General features: G+C 62.8%; 5 non-coding genes across 5 annotated transcripts; all 5 read right to left on the bottom strand.

Moving 5' to 3' along the window:
• Positions 1 to 977: 977 nt before the first annotated feature.
• On the bottom strand, positions 978 to 1,096 carry LOC142875729 (5S ribosomal RNA). Its single transcript, XR_012923027.1, has one exon. It is a non-coding gene; the product is annotated as a 5S ribosomal RNA (ribosomal RNA).
• A 3,756-nt stretch (positions 1,097 to 4,852) lies between these two features.
• Positions 4,853 to 4,971, bottom strand: LOC142875722 (5S ribosomal RNA). The gene has a single exon (XR_012923021.1). It is a non-coding gene; the product is annotated as a 5S ribosomal RNA (ribosomal RNA).
• A 3,753-nt stretch (positions 4,972 to 8,724) lies between these two features.
• Positions 8,725 to 8,843, bottom strand: LOC142875721 (5S ribosomal RNA). The gene has a single exon (XR_012923020.1). It is a non-coding gene; the product is annotated as a 5S ribosomal RNA (ribosomal RNA).
• Positions 8,844 to 12,599: 3,756 nt separating this feature from the next.
• Positions 12,600 to 12,718, bottom strand: LOC142875720 (5S ribosomal RNA). The gene has a single exon (XR_012923019.1). It is a non-coding gene; the product is annotated as a 5S ribosomal RNA (ribosomal RNA).
• Positions 12,719 to 16,488: 3,770 nt separating this feature from the next.
• Positions 16,489 to 16,607, bottom strand: LOC142875719 (5S ribosomal RNA). Its single transcript, XR_012923018.1, has one exon. It is a non-coding gene; the product is annotated as a 5S ribosomal RNA (ribosomal RNA).
• Positions 16,608 to 17,187: the final 580 nt, after the last annotated feature.

The following is a 17,187-nucleotide window of genomic DNA, read 5'->3' as shown; positions in this document are numbered from 1 at the left end:
CTTAACATTGGTACCCCCACAATACGCTGGAACAACATGAGAGGTGTATGAATAAGAACACAGGGGGGGCCGGGCGCGGTGGCTCACGCCTGTAATCCTAGCTCTCTGGGAGGCCGAGGCGGGCGGATTGCTCCAGGTCAGGAGTTCGAAACCAGCCTGAGCAAGAGCGAGACCCCGTCTCTACTAAAAATAGAAAGAAATTAATTGGCCAACTAATATATATAGAAAAACACAGCCGGGCGTGGTGGTGCATGCCTGTAGTCCCAACTACTCGGGAGGCTGAGGCAGCAGGATTGCTTGAGCCCGGAGATTGAGGTTGCTGTGAGCTAGGCTGACGCCATGGCACTCACTCTAGCCTGGGCAGCAAAACGAGACTCTGTCTCAAAAAAAAAAAAAAAAAAAGAACACAGGGGGGAGGGCGGCACGGGCAACACATGTCACCTGAATACTTGTACTCCCATCATCTGCTTGAAAAGAGAGAGAAAAGAAAATGCAATCCTAGAGGTAAGAGACACTTTTTAAAAATAATGAATCCGAAGAGAAAAGTAAAAGGAGGCCTGTGGAGCAGGTCTGGGTGTGACTCCGGATCCCCCAACATCAGGTGCCACCACCAAAGATTCCTGCGTGTAGCCCATAGAACCCCAAAAGCAACGGGACGAGTTCTGGTCACATACTCCCTCAAAATGACATCCTGGCCTTCTTCTGGAACTCCCTCCCCTCTCAGACTCTCAAGGTTTCCTCCAGCGTGTCGGTTCCCACAGAGCAGACCTTTGGTCTGAGACCTGACAGTCCAGATGCCACGCATGCTGCCGCGTGGCGGCGGTGTCGCGGCTTGGGACAAGAGGAGGCCCCACGGTGCGGGCTGGGGCGCCAGGCACCGCGCGGGCGCTGAGGGTGGGGGTGACCCCCACCCCGGGCCGCCGCCGCGCTCCCAGAAAGGGGACAGAACAAGAGGCAAAAAAAAAAAAAAAAGCAGCAGCCTGTGGCACCCGGTATTCCCAGGCGGTCTCCCATCCAAGTACTAACCAGGCCCGACCCTGCTTAGCTTCCGAGACCAGACGAGATCGGGGGCGTTCAGGGTGGTGTGGCCCTAGACGGCGGCGGAGGGCGCCCCTGCCCCGCTCGAGAAGCCGAGCCTCTCTGGGCTTCCCCGCCGCCGCCTCCCGCCCCAGGCCCCGCGCCGGGCCGGGCCGGTTGAGTTCGCCGGCCGGGTCCCGCGGGCTCCCAGGGACGGGGGTGATGGGCGGGGCGGGGCGGGGTGGGGGGCTGTCTCTCTATACACACACACACACACTCACACTCACTCACACAAGATGCGCCTCCACGGCTGGACTCGCCAAGGTGGAGCCCTCCCAGCCCCCCTCGTCTCCTCGCCAGGCCTCCTTCACCTACCCGCTGCCCACCCCCAGCGCGTTGCTGCCGCTGACTGCGCACGCGCGGGACGCTCGCCCTTTGACCCCAGCCAGGGGCCGCCCTCCCCCACAACCCCTTTCAGCTGCGCCCCCCCCCTCGCCCTGTGGGTGGGCTGCCGCCTATTCCCCCGGGCCAGGGCTGGGGCACAGCCAGTGTATGGGGCGTCTCTCTCTGGGGATGTGTCCCATGGGTGGGGTGGGGTGGCGTGGTTTGGGGGGCGCTGAAGAAATCAGTCCCCTCCATCTCCTACCTCTGGAAAACGCCCAAGCCCGTGGAGAACTGCCGGCACCGCTTCGTGGGGGCCGGGACCCTCCTCAGTGTCCTCCTGTGGCCCAGTCTAAGGGGCCTGGGCCTGGCCGGGGCTGCATTGGACCCCGACCACCCTGGCGTGTGGACTCGCTAAAAATCGGCCATTAGATATTGGATTCCAGCTTCCTTGAGGTCATTTCACTAATGAGTGCACCGGAAAGAGTTTCCTAATCCATCTGTGAGGGTGGCAACTGAAAGAGAATTTGAAAGCTGACAGAATAGGCGAGGGAAGGCATAGGAGATTTCCACACCCAGCAAGGAAGACTTTCCCGAAATGGAAGAAAGAAACGAGCAAACAGAGACACCGGTAGCCCGCCCGGAAAAGAGTCTGCCCCTGAGAGAAAGCACCCTGACCAGGTTCACCCGTGGGTGGGTGGCGAGCTAGCGGCATTCAGAAGAGCGAGGCCCGCAGTCTGTGCGGAAGACACCTGCGCCTGGGTGTGTGTGGCGGCGCGATTCACAAGCAGCTCTAGATGTTAAACCAAGGAGAAGCCAGGGAGTTCCCAACGCCCCAGGTGTCCTCAGCCCACGACTGGCTGCTGTGGGAATGCGAAGCCCGGCTCCTTGTCTCAGAGCGGGGTTCCCAGGAGGATCAGGCTGAAGCTGGGACTTGGCCTCAAAGTGTCCCCTCGCATGGCCACCCCCTTCCCCTTCCTGCTCCTCTACTCCTGGTGCCCCTCCATCCAGGGGCCAGACCTTAAAGAGTCACCGCAAGAGAATCCTGGTCCCAAAGGAGCCTTCTGGGGGACCGGTGCTGAGAGAGGTTGTGGGCATGGCCCGCTGGGGCTCTGCCCGACCCAGGGCTGAGAGATGCCACCTCCCAGCTCTGGGTCCCTGCAGGAAGTGTTGGCAAGCACAGGGCCGGTCCTCCAAAGGCCCAGGTGCAGGGAGCCCAGGCCAAGCAGCCTGTGGAAGAAGCCACTTGCCGTGCCACCCCGGGAACAGGACTGCAGGCCCCGGCCCTTCCCACCTCCTCCTCCTCCTCCTCCTCCTCCCCCCCGCCCCGCCCCCACAGGGCACAGGGCTCAGAGACACCTCAGACTCTTGCTACCCAAAGTGCAAAGGGCATCAGTTGCTCCTCCAACCCCCCCCCCAGGAGACCACGTTGTCCAGCCACCCCCTGGCCTCCCTGGGGTGCCCAGCAGAAAAGTGCAGACACCCACCGGACCCTCAGTCTCAGTTTTCGGAGGTTTTTGCCACTCTAAGGACCCGCAGGCCAGCTGGGCCTTCGGGCAGGACAGAGAGCCCCGGAATCCGACGTGGAGAGCTGCGTGTACGTCCCCATCAGGAGGCGGTCCCCACCTCCGCGGCTCTCCCCTTGCGGGGAGCGGCAGCCCAGCCGGCAGCCGCAGGGCCTCAGGGAAGACACCAGGCTGGGCCCCCGCGGCACAGCGGGGGCACGTCCCCCGCACTCACGCGACTTAGGGACGGCTGCTGGAGACTGCTGCGGCCACCCTGCTGCCGGGTTTCTGGAGGGCTTCCTGGAAGCAGCATCCACACCAAGCCCTTGGAAGGCCCAGGCGACGGAGGAGCCGGTCAGGCAGGGGCCGAGGACGGTGAGAGGCCGGGCGGGAAGGAGCGTGTCAGGCAGGGGCAGAGGACGGTGACCGGCCGGGCGGGCAGGAGCCGGTCAGGCGGGGGCCCAGGACAGTGACGGGCCTGGCCGGGGAGGAGTGCGTCAGGCAGGGGCAGAGGAGACGGGCTGGGTAAGGGTTAGGGTTACAGTTAGGGCACAATTCACAATCCCAAATACGTGGAAGCGACCCGAGTGCCCATCCTTCCAGGAGTGCATCAATAACACGTGGCGCGTGGACACCACGGAGTGCCATTCGGCTGTGAGGAGCAGCGGTGAGAGGGCGCCTCTCGTGTTCTCCTGGCCAGAGCTGGAACCCGTTCCAGTAAGCCAGGTATCCCAAGAATGGACACACGAGCACCACGTGAGCGCGCTCACCAGCAAATTGGTACGAACGGATGGACGCCTAAGTGGACAGAGAGGAATCACCTTCATCGGGTGGGTGTCGGGCGGGCGGGTGGGGGGAGGGGAGGGGCATACACATCCATTAGGCATGGGGTGGGTGCGCACCGACTGGGGGATGGGCGCACTTGAAGCTCTGACCCGAGGGGGGAGGCTTGGAGAGGGCAAGGCACCCGACCTTAACATTGGTACCCCCACAATACGCTGGAACAACATGAGAGGTGTATGAATAAGAACACAGGGGGGGCCGGGCGCGGTGGCTCACGCCTGTAATCCTAGCTCTCTGGGAGGCCAAGGCGGGCGGATTGCTCCAGGTCAGGAGTTCGAAACCAGCCTGAGCAAGAGCGAGACCCCGTCTCTACTAAAAATAGAAAGAAATTAATTGGCCAACTAATATATATAGAAAAACACAGCCGGGCGTGGTGGTGCATGCCTGTAGTCCCAACTACTCGGGAGGCTGAGGCAGCAGGATTGCTTGAGCCCGGAGATTGAGGTTGCTGTGAGCTAGGCTGACGCCATGGCACTCACTCTAGCCTGGGCAGCAAAACGAGACTCTGTCTCAAAAAAAAAAAAAAAAAAAGAACACAGGGGGGAGGGCGGCACGGGCAACACATGTCACCTGAATACTTGTACTCCCATCATCTGCTTGAAAAGAGAGAGAAAAGAAAATGCAATCCTAGAGGTAAGAGACACTTTTTAAAAATAATGAATCCGAAGAGAAAAGTAAAAGGAGGCCTGTGGAGCAGGTCTGGGTGTGACTCCGGATCCCCCAACATCAGGTGCCACCACCAAAGATTCCTGCGTGTAGCCCATAGAACCCCAAAAGCAACGGGACGAGTTCTGGTCACATACTCCCTCAAAATGACATCCTGGCCTTCTTCTGGAACTCCCTCCCCTCTCAGACTCTCAAGGTTTCCTCCAGCGTGTCGGTTCCCACAGAGCAGACCTTTGGTCTGAGACCTGACAGTCCAGATGCCACGCATGCTGCCGCGTGGCGGCGGTGTCGCGGCTTGGGACAAGAGGAGGCCCCACGGTGCGGGCTGGGGCGCCAGGCACCGCGCGGGCGCTGAGGGTGGGGGTGACCCCCACCCCGGGCCGCCGCCGCGCTCCCAGAAAGGGGACAGAACAAGAGGCAAAAAAAAAAAAAAAAGCAGCAGCCTGTGGCACCCGGTATTCCCAGGCGGTCTCCCATCCAAGTACTAACCAGGCCCGACCCTGCTTAGCTTCCGAGACCAGACGAGATCGGGGGCGTTCAGGGTGGTGTGGCCCTAGACGGCGGCGGAGGGCGCCCCTGCCCCGCTCGAGAAGCCGAGCCTCTCTGGGCTTCCCCGCCGCCGCCTCCCGCCCCAGGCCCCGCGCCGGGCCGGGCCGGTTGAGTTCGCCGGCCGGGTCCCGCGGGCTCCCAGGGACGGGGGTGATGGGCGGGGCGGGGCGGGGTGGGGGGCTGTCTCTCTATACACACACACACACACTCACACTCACTCACACAAGATGCGCCTCCACGGCTGGACTCGCCAAGGTGGAGCCCTCCCAGCCCCCCTCGTCTCCTCGCCAGGCCTCCTTCACCTACCCGCTGCCCACCCCCAGCGCGTTGCTGCCGCTGACTGCGCACGCGCGGGACGCTCGCCCTTTGACCCCAGCCAGGGGCCGCCCTCCCCCACAACCCCTTTCAGCTGCGCCCCCCCCCTCGCCCTGTGGGTGGGCTGCCGCCTATTCCCCCGGGCCAGGGCTGGGGCACAGCCAGTGTATGGGGCGTCTCTCTCTGGGGATGTGTCCCATGGGTGGGGTGGGGTGGCGTGGTTTGGGGGGCGCTGAAGAAATCAGTCCCCTCCATCTCCTACCTCTGGAAAACGCCCAAGCCCGTGGAGAACTGCCGGCACCGCTTCGTGGGGGCCGGGACCCTCCTCAGTGTCCTCCTGTGGCCCAGTCTAAGGGGCCTGGGCCTGGCCGGGGCTGCATTGGACCCCGACCACCCTGGCGTGTGGACTCGCTAAAAATCGGCCATTAGATATTGGATTCCAGCTTCCTTGAGGTCATTTCACTAATGAGTGCACCGGAAAGAGTTTCCTAATCCATCTGTGAGGGTGGCAACTGAAAGAGAATTTGAAAGCTGACAGAATAGGCGAGGGAAGGCATAGGAGATTTCCACACCCAGCAAGGAAGACTTTCCCGAAATGGAAGAAAGAAACGAGCAAACAGAGACACCGGTAGCCCGCCCGGAAAAGAGTCTGCCCCTGAGAGAAAGCACCCTGACCAGGTTCACCCGTGGGTGGGTGGCGAGCTAGCGGCATTCAGAAGAGCGAGGCCCGCAGTCTGTGCGGAAGACACCTGCGCCTGGGTGTGTGTGGCGGCGCGATTCACAAGCAGCTCTAGATGTTAAACCAAGGAGAAGCCAGGGAGTTCCCAACGCCCCAGGTGTCCTCAGCCCACGACTGGCTGCTGTGGGAATGCGAAGCCCGGCTCCTTGTCTCAGAGCGGGGTTCCCAGGAGGATCAGGCTGAAGCTGGGACTTGGCCTCAAAGTGTCCCCTCGCATGGCCACCCCCTTCCCCTTCCTGCTCCTCTACTCCTGGTGCCCCTCCATCCAGGGGCCAGACCTTAAAGAGTCACCGCAAGAGAATCCTGGTCCCAAAGGAGCCTTCTGGGGGACCGGTGCTGAGAGAGGTTGTGGGCATGGCCCGCTGGGGCTCTGCCCGACCCAGGGCTGAGAGATGCCACCTCCCAGCTCTGGGTCCCTGCAGGAAGTGTTGGCAAGCACAGGGCCGGTCCTCCAAAGGCCCAGGTGCAGGGAGCCCAGGCCAAGCAGCCTGTGGAAGAAGCCACTTGCCGTGCCACCCCGGGAACAGGACTGCAGGCCCCGGCCCTTCCCACCTCCTCCTCCTCCTCCTCCTCCTCCCCCCCGCCCCGCCCCCACAGGGCACAGGGCTCAGAGACACCTCAGACTCTTGCTACCCAAAGTGCAAAGGGCATCAGTTGCTCCTCCAACCCCCCCCCCAGCAGACCACGTTGTCCAGCCACCCCCTGGCCTCCCTGGGGTGCCCAGCAGAAAAGTGCAGACACCCACCGGACCCTCAGTCTCAGTTTTCGGAGGTTTTTGCCACTCTAAGGACCCGCAGGCCAGCTGGGCCTTCGGGCAGGACAGAGAGCCCCGGAATCCGACGTGGAGAGCTGCGTGTACGTCCCCATCAGGAGGCGGTCCCCACCTCCGCGGCTCTCCCCTTGCGGGGAGCGGCAGCCCAGCCGGCAGCCGCAGGGCCTCAGGGAAGACACCAGGCTGGGCCCCCGCGGCACAGCGGGGGCACGTCCCCCGCACTCACGCGACTTAGGGACGGCTGCTGGAGACTGCTGCGGCCACCCTGCTGCCGGGTTTCTGGAGGGCTTCCTGGAAGCAGCATCCACACCAAGCCCTTGGAAGGCCCAGGCGACGGAGGAGCCGGTCAGGCAGGGGCCGAGGACGGTGAGAGGCCGGGCGGGAAGGAGCGTGTCAGGCAGGGGCAGAGGACGGTGACCGGCCGGGCGGGCAGGAGCCGGTCAGGCGGGGGCCCAGGACAGTGACGGGCCTGGCCGGGGAGGAGTGCGTCAGGCAGGGGCAGAGGAGACGGGCTGGGTAAGGGTTAGGGTTACAGTTAGGGCACAATTCACAATCCCAAATACGTGGAAGCGACCCGAGTGCCCATCCTTCCAGGAGTGCATCAATAACACGTGGCGCGTGGACACCACGGAGTGCCATTCGGCTGTGAGGAGCAGCGGTGAGAGGGCGCCTCTCGTGTTCTCCTGGCCAGAGCTGGAACCCGTTCCAGTAAGCCAGGTATCCCAAGAATGGACACACGAGCACCACGTGAGCGCGCTCACCAGCAAATTGGTACGAACGGATGGACGCCTAAGTGGACAGAGAGGAATCACCTTCATCGGGTGGGTGTCGGGCGGGCGGGTGGGGGGAGGGGAGGGGCATACACATCCATTAGGCATGGGGTGGGTGCGCACCGACTGGGGGATGGGCGCACTTGAAGCTCTGACCCGAGGGGGGAGGCTTGGAGAGGGCAAGGCACCCGACCTTAACATTGGTACCCCCACAATACGCTGGAACAACATGAGAGGTGTATGAATAAGAACACAGGGGGGGCCGGGCGCGGTGGCTCACGCCTGTAATCCTAGCTCTCTGGGAGGCCGAGGCGGGCGGATTGCTCCAGGTCAGGAGTTCGAAACCAGCCTGAGCAAGAGCGAGACCCCGTCTCTACTAAAAATAGAAAGAAATTAATTGGCCAACTAATATATATAGAAAAACACAGCCGGGCGTGGTGGTGCATGCCTGTAGTCCCAACTACTCGGGAGGCTGAGGCAGCAGGATTGCTTGAGCCCGGAGATTGAGGTTGCTGTGAGCTAGGCTGACGCCATGGCACTCACTCTAGCCTGGGCAGCAAAACGAGACTCTGTCTCAAAAAAAAAAAAAAAAAGAACACAGGGGGGAGGGCGGCACGGGCAACACATGTCACCTGAATACTTGTACTCCCATCATCTGCTTGAAAAGAGAGAGAAAAGAAAATGCAATCCTAGAGGTAAGAGACACTTTTTAAAAATAATGAATCCGAAGAGAAAAGTAAAAGGAGGCCTGTGGAGCAGGTCTGGGTGTGACTCCGGATCCCCCAACATCAGGTGCCACCACCAAAGATTCCTGCGTGTAGCCCATAGAACCCCAAAAGCAACGGGACGAGTTCTGGTCACATACTCCCTCAAAATGACATCCTGGCCTTCTTCTGGAACTCCCTCCCCTCTCAGACTCTCAAGGTTTCCTCCAGCGTGTCGGTTCCCACAGAGCAGACCTTTGGTCTGAGACCTGACAGTCCAGATGCCACGCATGCTGCCGCGTGGCGGCGGTGTCGCGGCTTGGGACAAGAGGAGGCCCCACGGTGCGGGCTGGGGCGCCAGGCACCGCGCGGGCGCTGAGGGTGGGGGTGACCCCCACCCCGGGCCGCCGCCGCGCTCCCAGAAAGGGGACAGAACAAGAGGCAAAAAAAAAAATAAAGCAGCAGCCTGTGGCACCCGGTATTCCCAGGCGGTCTCCCATCCAAGTACTAACCAGGCCCGACCCTGCTTAGCTTCCGAGACCAGACGAGATCGGGGGCGTTCAGGGTGGTGTGGCCCTAGACGGCGGCGGAGGGCGCCCCTGCCCCGCTCGAGAAGCCGAGCCTCTCTGGGCTTCCCCGCCGCCGCCTCCCGCCCCAGGCCCCGCGCCGGGCCGGGCCGGTTGAGTTCGCCGGCCGGGTCCCGCGGGCTCCCAGGGACGGGGGTGATGGGCGGGGCGGGGCGGGGTGGGGGGCTGTCTCTCTATACACACACACACACACTCACACTCACTCACACAAGATGCGCCTCCACGGCTGGACTCGCCAAGGTGGAGCCCTCCCAGCCCCCCTCGTCTCCTCGCCCGGCCTCCTTCACCTACCCGCTGCCCACCCCCAGCGCGTTGCTGCTGCTGACTGCGCACGCGCGGGATGCTCGCCCTTTGACCCCAGCCAGGGGCCGCCCTCCCCCACAACCCCTTTCAGCTGCGCCCCCCCCCTCGCCCTGTGGGTGGGCTGCCGCCTATTCCCCCGGGCCAGGGCTGGGGCACAGCCAGTGTATGGGGCGTCTCTCTCTGGGGATGTGTCCCATGGGTGGGGTGGGGTGGCGTGGTTTGGGGGGCGCTGAAGAAATCAGTCCCCTCCATCTCCTACCTCTGGAAAACGCCCAAGCCCGTGGAGAACTGCCGGCACCGCTTCGTGGGGGCCGGGACCCTCCTCAGTGTCCTCCTGTGGCCCAGTCTAAGGGGCCTGGGCCTGGCCGGGGCTGCATTGGACCCCGACCACCCTGGCGTGTGGACTCGCTAAAAATCGGCCATTAGATATTGGATTCCAGCTTCCTTGAGGTCATTTCACTAATGAGTGCACCGGAAAGAGTTTCCTAATCCATCTGTGAGGGTGGCAACTGAAAGAGAATTTGAAAGCTGACAGAATAGGCGAGGGAAGGCATAGGAGATTTCCACACCCAGCAAGGAAGACTTTCCCGAAATGGAAGAAAGAAACGAGCAAACAGATACACCGGTAGCCCGCCCGGAAAAGAGTCTGCCCCTGAGAGAAAGCACCCTGACCAGGTTCACCCGTGGGTGGGTGGCGAGCTAGCGGCATTCAGAAGAGCGAGGCCCGCAGTCTGTGCGGAAGACACCTGCGCCTGGGTGTGTGTGGCGGCGCGATTCACAAGCAGCTCTAGATGTTAAACCAAGGAGAAGCCAGGGAGTTCCCAACGCCCCAGGTGTCCTCAGCCCACGACTGGCTGCTGTGGGAATGCGAAGCCCGGCTCCTTGTCTCAGAGCGGGGTTCCCAGGAGGATCAGGCTGAAGCTGGGACTTGGCCTCAAAGTGTCCCCTCGCATGGCCACCCCCTTCCCCTTCCTGCTCCTCTACTCCTGGTGCCCCTCCATCCAGGGGCCAGACCTTAAAGAGTCACCGCAAGAGAATCCTGGTCCCAAAGGAGCCTTCTGGGGGACCGGTGCTGAGAGAGGTTGTGGGCATGGCCCGCTGGGGCTCTGCCCGACCCAGGGCTGAGAGATGCCACCTCCCAGCTCTGGGTCCCTGCAGGAAGTGTTGGCAAGCACAGGGCCGGTCCTCCAAAGGCCCAGGTGCAGGGAGCCCAGGCCAAGCAGCCTGTGGAAGAAGCCACTTGCCGTGCCACCCCGGGAACAGGACTGCAGGCCCCGGCCCTTCCCACCTCCTCCTCCTCCTCCTCCTCCTCCCCCCCGCCCCGCCCCCACAGGGCACAGGGCTCAGAGACACCTCAGACTCTTGCTACCCAAAGTGCAAAGGGCATCAGTTGCTCCTCCAACCCCCCCCCCAGGAGACCACGTTGTCCAGCCACCCCCTGGCCTCCCTGGGGTGCCCAGCAGAAAAGTGCAGACACCCACCGGACCCTCAGTCTCAGTTTTCGGAGGTTTTTGCCACTCTAAGGACCCGCAGGCCAGCTGGGCCTTCGGGCAGGACAGAGAGCCCCGGAATCCGACGTGGAGAGCTGCGTGTACGTCCCCATCAGGAGGCGGTCCCCACCTCCGCGGCTCTCCCCTTGCGGGGAGCGGCAGCCCAGCCGGCAGCCACAGGGCCTCAGGGAAGACACCAGGCTGGGCCCCCGCGGCACAGCGGGGGCACGTCCCCCGCACTCACGCGACTTAGGGACGGCTGCTGGAGACTGCTGCGGCCACCCTGCTGCCGGGTTTCTGGAGGGCTTCCTGGAAGCAGCATCCACACCAAGCCCTTGGAAGGCCCAGGCGACGGAGGAGCCGGTCAGGCAGGGGCCGAGGACGGTGAGAGGCCGGGCGGGAAGGAGCGTGTCAGGCAGGGGCAGAGGACGGTGACCGGCCGGGCGGGCAGGAGCCGGTCAGGCGGGGGCCCAGGACAGTGACGGGCCTGGCCGGGGAGGAGTGCGTCAGGCAGGGGCAGAGGAGACGGGCTGGGTAAGGGTTAGGGTTACAGTTAGGGCACAATTCACAATCCCAAATACGTGGAAGCGACCCGAGTGCCCATCCTTCCAGGAGTGCATCAATAACACGTGGCGCGTGGACACCACGGAGTGCCATTCGGCTGTGAGGAGCAGCGGTGAGAGGGCGCCTCTCGTGTTCTCCTGGCCAGAGCTGGAACCCGTTCCAGTAAGCCAGGTATCCCAAGAATGGACACACGAGCACCACGTGAGCGCGCTCACCAGCAAATTGGTACGAACGGATGGACGCCTAAGTGGACAGAGAGGAATCACCTTCATCGGGTGGGTGTCGGGCGGGCGGGTGGGGGGAGGGGAGGGGCATACACATCCATTAGGCATGGGGTGGGTGCGCACCGACTGGGGGATGGGCGCACTTGAAGCTCTGACCCGAGGGGGGAGGCTTGGAGAGGGCAAGGCACCCGACCTTAACATTGGTACCCCCACAATACGCTGGAACAACATGAGAGGTGTATGAATAAGAACACAGGGGGGGCCGGGCGCGGTGGCTCACGCCTGTAATCCTAGCTCTCTGGGAGGCCGAGGCGGGCGGATTGCTCCAGGTCAGGAGTTCGAAACCAGCCTGAGCAAGAGCGAGACCCCGTCTCTACTAAAAATAGAAAGAAATTAATTGGCCAACTAATATATATAGAAAAACACAGCCGGGCGTGGTGGTGCATGCCTGTAGTCCCAACTACTCGGGAGGCTGAGGCAGCAGGATTGCTTGAGCCCGGAGATTGAGGTTGCTGTGAGCTAGGCTGACGCCATGGCACTCACTCTAGCCTGGGCAGCAAAACGAGACTCTGTCTCAAAAAAAAAAAAAAAAAAGAACACAGGGGGGAGGGCGGCACGGGCAACACATGTCACCTGAATACTTGTACTCCCATCATCTGCTTGAAAAGAGAGAGAAAAGAAAATGCAATCCTAGAGGTAAGAGACACTTTTTAAAAATAATGAATCCGAAGAGAAAAGTAAAAGGAGGCCTGTGGAGCAGGTCTGGGTGTGACTCCGGATCCCCCAACATCAGGTGCCACCACCAAAGATTCCTGCGTGTAGCCCATAGAACCCCAAAAGCAACGGGACGAGTTCTGGTCACATACTCCCTCAAAATGACATCCTGGCCTTCTTCTGGAACTCCCTCCCCTCTCAGACTCTCAAGGTTTCCTCCAGCGTGTCGGTTCCCACAGAGCAGACCTTTGGTCTGAGACCTGACAGTCCAGATGCCACGCATGCTGCCGCGTGGCGGCGGTGTCGCGGCTTGGGACAAGAGGAGGCCCCACGGTGCGGGCTGGGGCGCCAGGCACCGCGCGGGCGCTGAGGGTGGGGGTGACCCCCACCCCGGGCCGCCGCCGCGCTCCCAGAAAGGGGACAGAACAAGAGGCAAAAAAAAAAAAAAAAAGCAGCAGCCTGTGGCACCCGGTATTCCCAGGCGGTCTCCCATCCAAGTACTAACCAGGCCCGACCCTGCTTAGCTTCCGAGACCAGACGAGATCGGGGGCGTTCAGGGTGGTGTGGCCCTAGACGGCGGCGGAGGGCGCCCCTGCCCCGCTCGAGAAGCCGAGCCTCTCTGGGCTTCCCCGCCGCCGCCTCCCGCCCCAGGCCCCGCGCCGGGCCGGGCCGGTTGAGTTCGCCGGCCGGGTCCCGCGGGCTCCCAGGGACGGGGGTGATGGGCGGGGCGGGGCGGGGTGGGGGGCTGTCTCTCTATACACACACACACACACTCACACTCACTCACACAAGATGCGCCTCCACGGCTGGACTCGCCAAGGTGGAGCCCTCCCAGCCCCCCTCGTCTCCTCGCCAGGCCTCCTTCACCTACCCGCTGCCCACCCCCAGCGCGTTGCTGCCGCTGACTGCGCACGCGCGGGACGCTCGCCCTTTGACCCCAGCCAGGGGCCGCCCTCCCCCACAACCCCTTTCAGCTGCGCCCCCCCCCTCGCCCTGTGGGTGGGCTGCCGCCTATTCCCCCGGGCCAGGGCTGGGGCACAGCCAGTGTATGGGGCGTCTCTCTCTGGGGATGTGTCCCATGGGTGGGGTGGGGTGGCGTGGTTTGGGGGGCGCTGAAGAAATCAGTCCCCTCCATCTCCTACCTCTGGAAAACGCCCAAGCCCGTGGAGAACTGCCGGCACCGCTTCGTGGGGGCCGGGACCCTCCTCAGTGTCCTCCTGTGGCCCAGTCTAAGGGGCCTGGGCCTGGCCGGGGCTGCATTGGACCCCGACCACCCTGGCGTGTGGACTCGCTAAAAATCGGCCATTAGATATTGGATTCCAGCTTCCTTGAGGTCATTTCACTAATGAGTGCACCGGAAAGAGTTTCCTAATCCATCTGTGAGGGTGGCAACTGAAAGAGAATTTGAAAGCTGACAGAATAGGCGAGGGAAGGCATAGGAGATTTCCACACCCAGCAAGGAAGACTTTCCCGAAATGGAAGAAAGAAACGAGCAAACAGAGACACCGGTAGCCCGCCCGGAAAAGAGTCTGCCCCTGAGAGAAAGCACCCTGACCAGGTTCACCCGTGGGTGGGTGGCGAGCTAGCGGCATTCAGAAGAGCGAGGCCCGCAGTCTGTGCGGAAGACACCTGCGCTCGGGTGTGTGTGGCGGCGCGATTCACAAGCAGCTCTAGATGTTAAACCAAGGAGAAGCCAGGGAGTTCCCAACGCCCCAGGTGTCCTCAGCCCACGACTGGCTGCTGTGGGAATGCGAAGCCCGGCTCCTTGTCTCAGAGCGGGGTTCCCAGGAGGATCAGGCTGAAGCTGGGACTTGGCCTCAAAGTGTCCCCTCGCATGGCCACCCCCTTCCCCTTCCTGCTCCTCTACTCCTGGTGCCCCTCCATCCAGGGGCCAGACCTTAAAGAGTCACCGCAAGAGAATCCTGGTCCCAAAGGAGCCTTCTGGGGGACCGGTGCTGAGAGAGGTTGTGGGCATGGCCCGCTGGGGCTCTGCCCGACCCAGGGCTGAGAGATGCCACCTCCCAGCTCTGGGTCCCTGCAGGAAGTGTTGGCAAGCACAGGGCCGGTCCTCCAAAGGCCCAGGTGCAGGGAGCCCAGGCCAAGCAGCCTGTGGAAGAAGCCACTTGCCGTGCCACCCCGGGAACAGGACTGCAGGCCCCGGCCCTTCCCACCTCCTCCTCCTCCTCCTCCTCCTCCCCCCCGCCCCGCCCCCACAGGGCACAGGGCTCAGAGACACCTCAGACTCTTGCTACCCAAAGTGCAAAGGGCATCAGTTGCTCCTCCAACCCCCCCCCCCCCGCCCAGCAGACGACGTTGTCCAGCCAGCCCCCTGGCCTCCCTGGGGTGCCCAGCAGAAAAGTGCAGACACCCACCGGACCCTCAGTCTCAGTTTTCGGAGGTTTTTGCCACTCTAAGGACCCGCAGGCCAGCTGGGCCTTCGGGCAGGACAGAGAGCCCCGGAATCCGACGTGGAGAGCTGCGTGTACGTCCCCATCAGGAGGCGGTCCCCACTTCCGCGGCTCTCCCCTTGCGGGGAGCGGCAGCGCAGCCCAGCCGGCAGCCGCAGGGCCTCAGGGAAGACACCAGGCTGGGCCCCCGCGGCACAGCGGGGGCACGTCCCCCGCACTCACGCGACTTAGGGACGGCTGCTGGAGACTGCTGCGGCCACCCTGCTGCCGGGTTTCTGGAGGGCTTCCTGGAAGCAGCATCCACACCAAGCCCTTGGAAGGCCCAGGCGACGGAGGAGCCGGTCAGGCAGGGGCCGAGGACGGTGAGAGGCCGGGCGGGAAGGAGCGTGTCAGGCAGGGGCAGAGGACGGTGACCGGCCGGGCGGGGAGGAGCCGGTCAGGCGGGGGCCCAGGACAGTGACGGGCCTGGCCGGGGAGGAGTGCGTCAGGCAGGGGCAGAGGAGACGGGCTGGGTAAGGGTTAGGGTTACAGTTAGGGCACAATTCACAATCCCAAATACGTGGAAGCGACCCGAGTGCCCATCCTTCCAGGAGTGCATCAATAACACGTGGCGCGTGGACACCACGGAGTGCCATTCGGCTGTGAGGAGCAGCGGTGAGAGGGCGCCTCTCGTGTTCTCCTGGCCAGAGCTGGAACCCGTTCCAGTAAGCCAGGTATCCCAAGAATGGACACACGAGCACCACGTGAGCGCGCTCACCAGCAAATTGGTACGAACGGATGGACGCCTAAGTGGACAGAGAGGAATCACCTTCATCGGGTGGGTGTCGGGCGGGCGGGTGGGGGGAGGGGAGGGGCATACACATCCATTAGGCATGGGGTGGGTGCGCACCGACTGGGGGATGGGCGCACTTGAAGCTCTGACCCGAGGGGGGAGGCTTGGAGAGGGCAAGGCACCCGACCTTAACATTGGTACCCCCACAATACGCTGGAACAACATGAGAGGTGTATGAACAAGAACACAGGGGGGGCCGGGCGCGGTGGCTCACGCCTGTAATCCTAGCTCTCTGGGAGGCCGAGGCGGGCGGATTGCTCCAGGTCAGGAGTTCGAAACCAGCCTGAGCAAGAGCGAGACCCCGTCTCTACTAAAAATAGAAAGAAATTAATTGGCCAACTAATATATATAGAAAAACACAGCCGGGCGTGGTGGTGCATGCCTGTAGTCCCAACTACTCGGGAGGCTGAGGCAGCAGGATTGCTTGAGCCCGGAGATTGAGGTTGCTGTGAGCTAGGCTGACGCCATGGCACTCACTCTAGCCTGGGCAGCAAAAGGAGACTCTGTCTCAAAAAAAAAAAAAAAAAAAAGAACACAGGGGGGAGGGCGGCACGGGCAACACATGTCACCTGAATACTTGTACTCCCATCATCTGCTTGAAAAGAGAGAGAAAAGAAAATGCAATCCTAGAGGTAAGAGACACTTTTTAAAAATAATGAATCCGAAGAGAAAAGTAAAAGGAGGCCTGTGGAGCAGGTCTGGGTGTGACTCCGGATCCCCCAACATCAGGTGCCACCACCAAAGATTCCTGCGTGTAGCCCATAGAACCCCAAAAGCAACGGGACGAGTTCTGGTCACATACTCCCTCAAAATGACATCCTGGCCTTCTTCTGGAACTCCCTCCCCTCTCAGACTCTCAAGGTTTCCTCCAGCGTGTCGGTTCCCACAGAGCAGACCTTTGGTCTGAGACCTGACAGTCCAGATGCCACGCATGCTGCCGCGTGGCGGCGGTGTCGCGGCTTGGGACAAGAGGAGGCCCCACGGTGCGGGCTGGGGCGCCAGGCACCGCGCGGGCGCTGAGGGTGGGGGTGACCCCCACCCCGGGCCGCCGCCGCGCTCCCAGAAAGGGGACAGAACAAGAGGCAAAAAAAAAAAAAAAAGCAGCAGCCTGTGGCACCCGGTATTCCCAGGCGGTCTCCCATCCAAGTACTAACCAGGCCCGACCCTGCTTAGCTTCCGAGACCAGACGAGATCGGGGGCGTTCAGGGTGGTGTGGCCCTAGACGGCGGCGGAGGGCGCCCCTGCCCCGCTCGAGAAGCCGAGCCTCTCTGGGCTTCCCCGCCGCCGCCTCCCGCCCCAGGCCCCGCGCCGGGCCGGGCCGGTTGAGTTCGCCGGCCGGGTCCCGCGGGCTCCCAGGGACGGGGGTGATGGGCGGGGCGGGGCGGGGTGGGGGGCTGTCTCTCTATACACACACACACACACTCACACTCACTCACACAAGATGCGCCTCCACGGCTGGACTCGCCAAGGTGGAGCCCTCCCAGCCCCCCTCGTCTCCTCGCCAGGCCTCCTTCACCTACCCGCTGCCCACCCCCAGCGCGTTGCTGCCGCTGACTGCGCACGCGCGGGACGCTCGCCCTTTGACCCCAGCCAGGGGCCGCCCTCCCCCACAACCCCTTTCAGCTGCGCCCCCCCCCTCGCCCTGTGGGTGGGCTGCCGCCTATTCCCCCGGGCCAGGGCTGGGGCACAGCCAGTGTATGGGGCGTCTCTCTCTGGGGATGTGTCCCATGGGTGGGGTGGGGTGGCGTGGTTTGGGGGGCGCTGAAGAAATCAGTCCCCTCCATCTCCTACCTCTGGAAAACGC

Source organism: Microcebus murinus, chromosome 14, assembly GCF_040939455.1.
Source record: "Microcebus murinus isolate Inina chromosome 14, M.murinus_Inina_mat1.0, whole genome shotgun sequence".
Classification (NCBI taxonomy): domain Eukaryota; kingdom Metazoa; phylum Chordata; class Mammalia; order Primates; family Cheirogaleidae; genus Microcebus; species Microcebus murinus.
The sequence above is the reverse complement of the archived record's forward strand: the minus strand, read 5'-3'. Positions and strand labels throughout refer to the sequence as shown.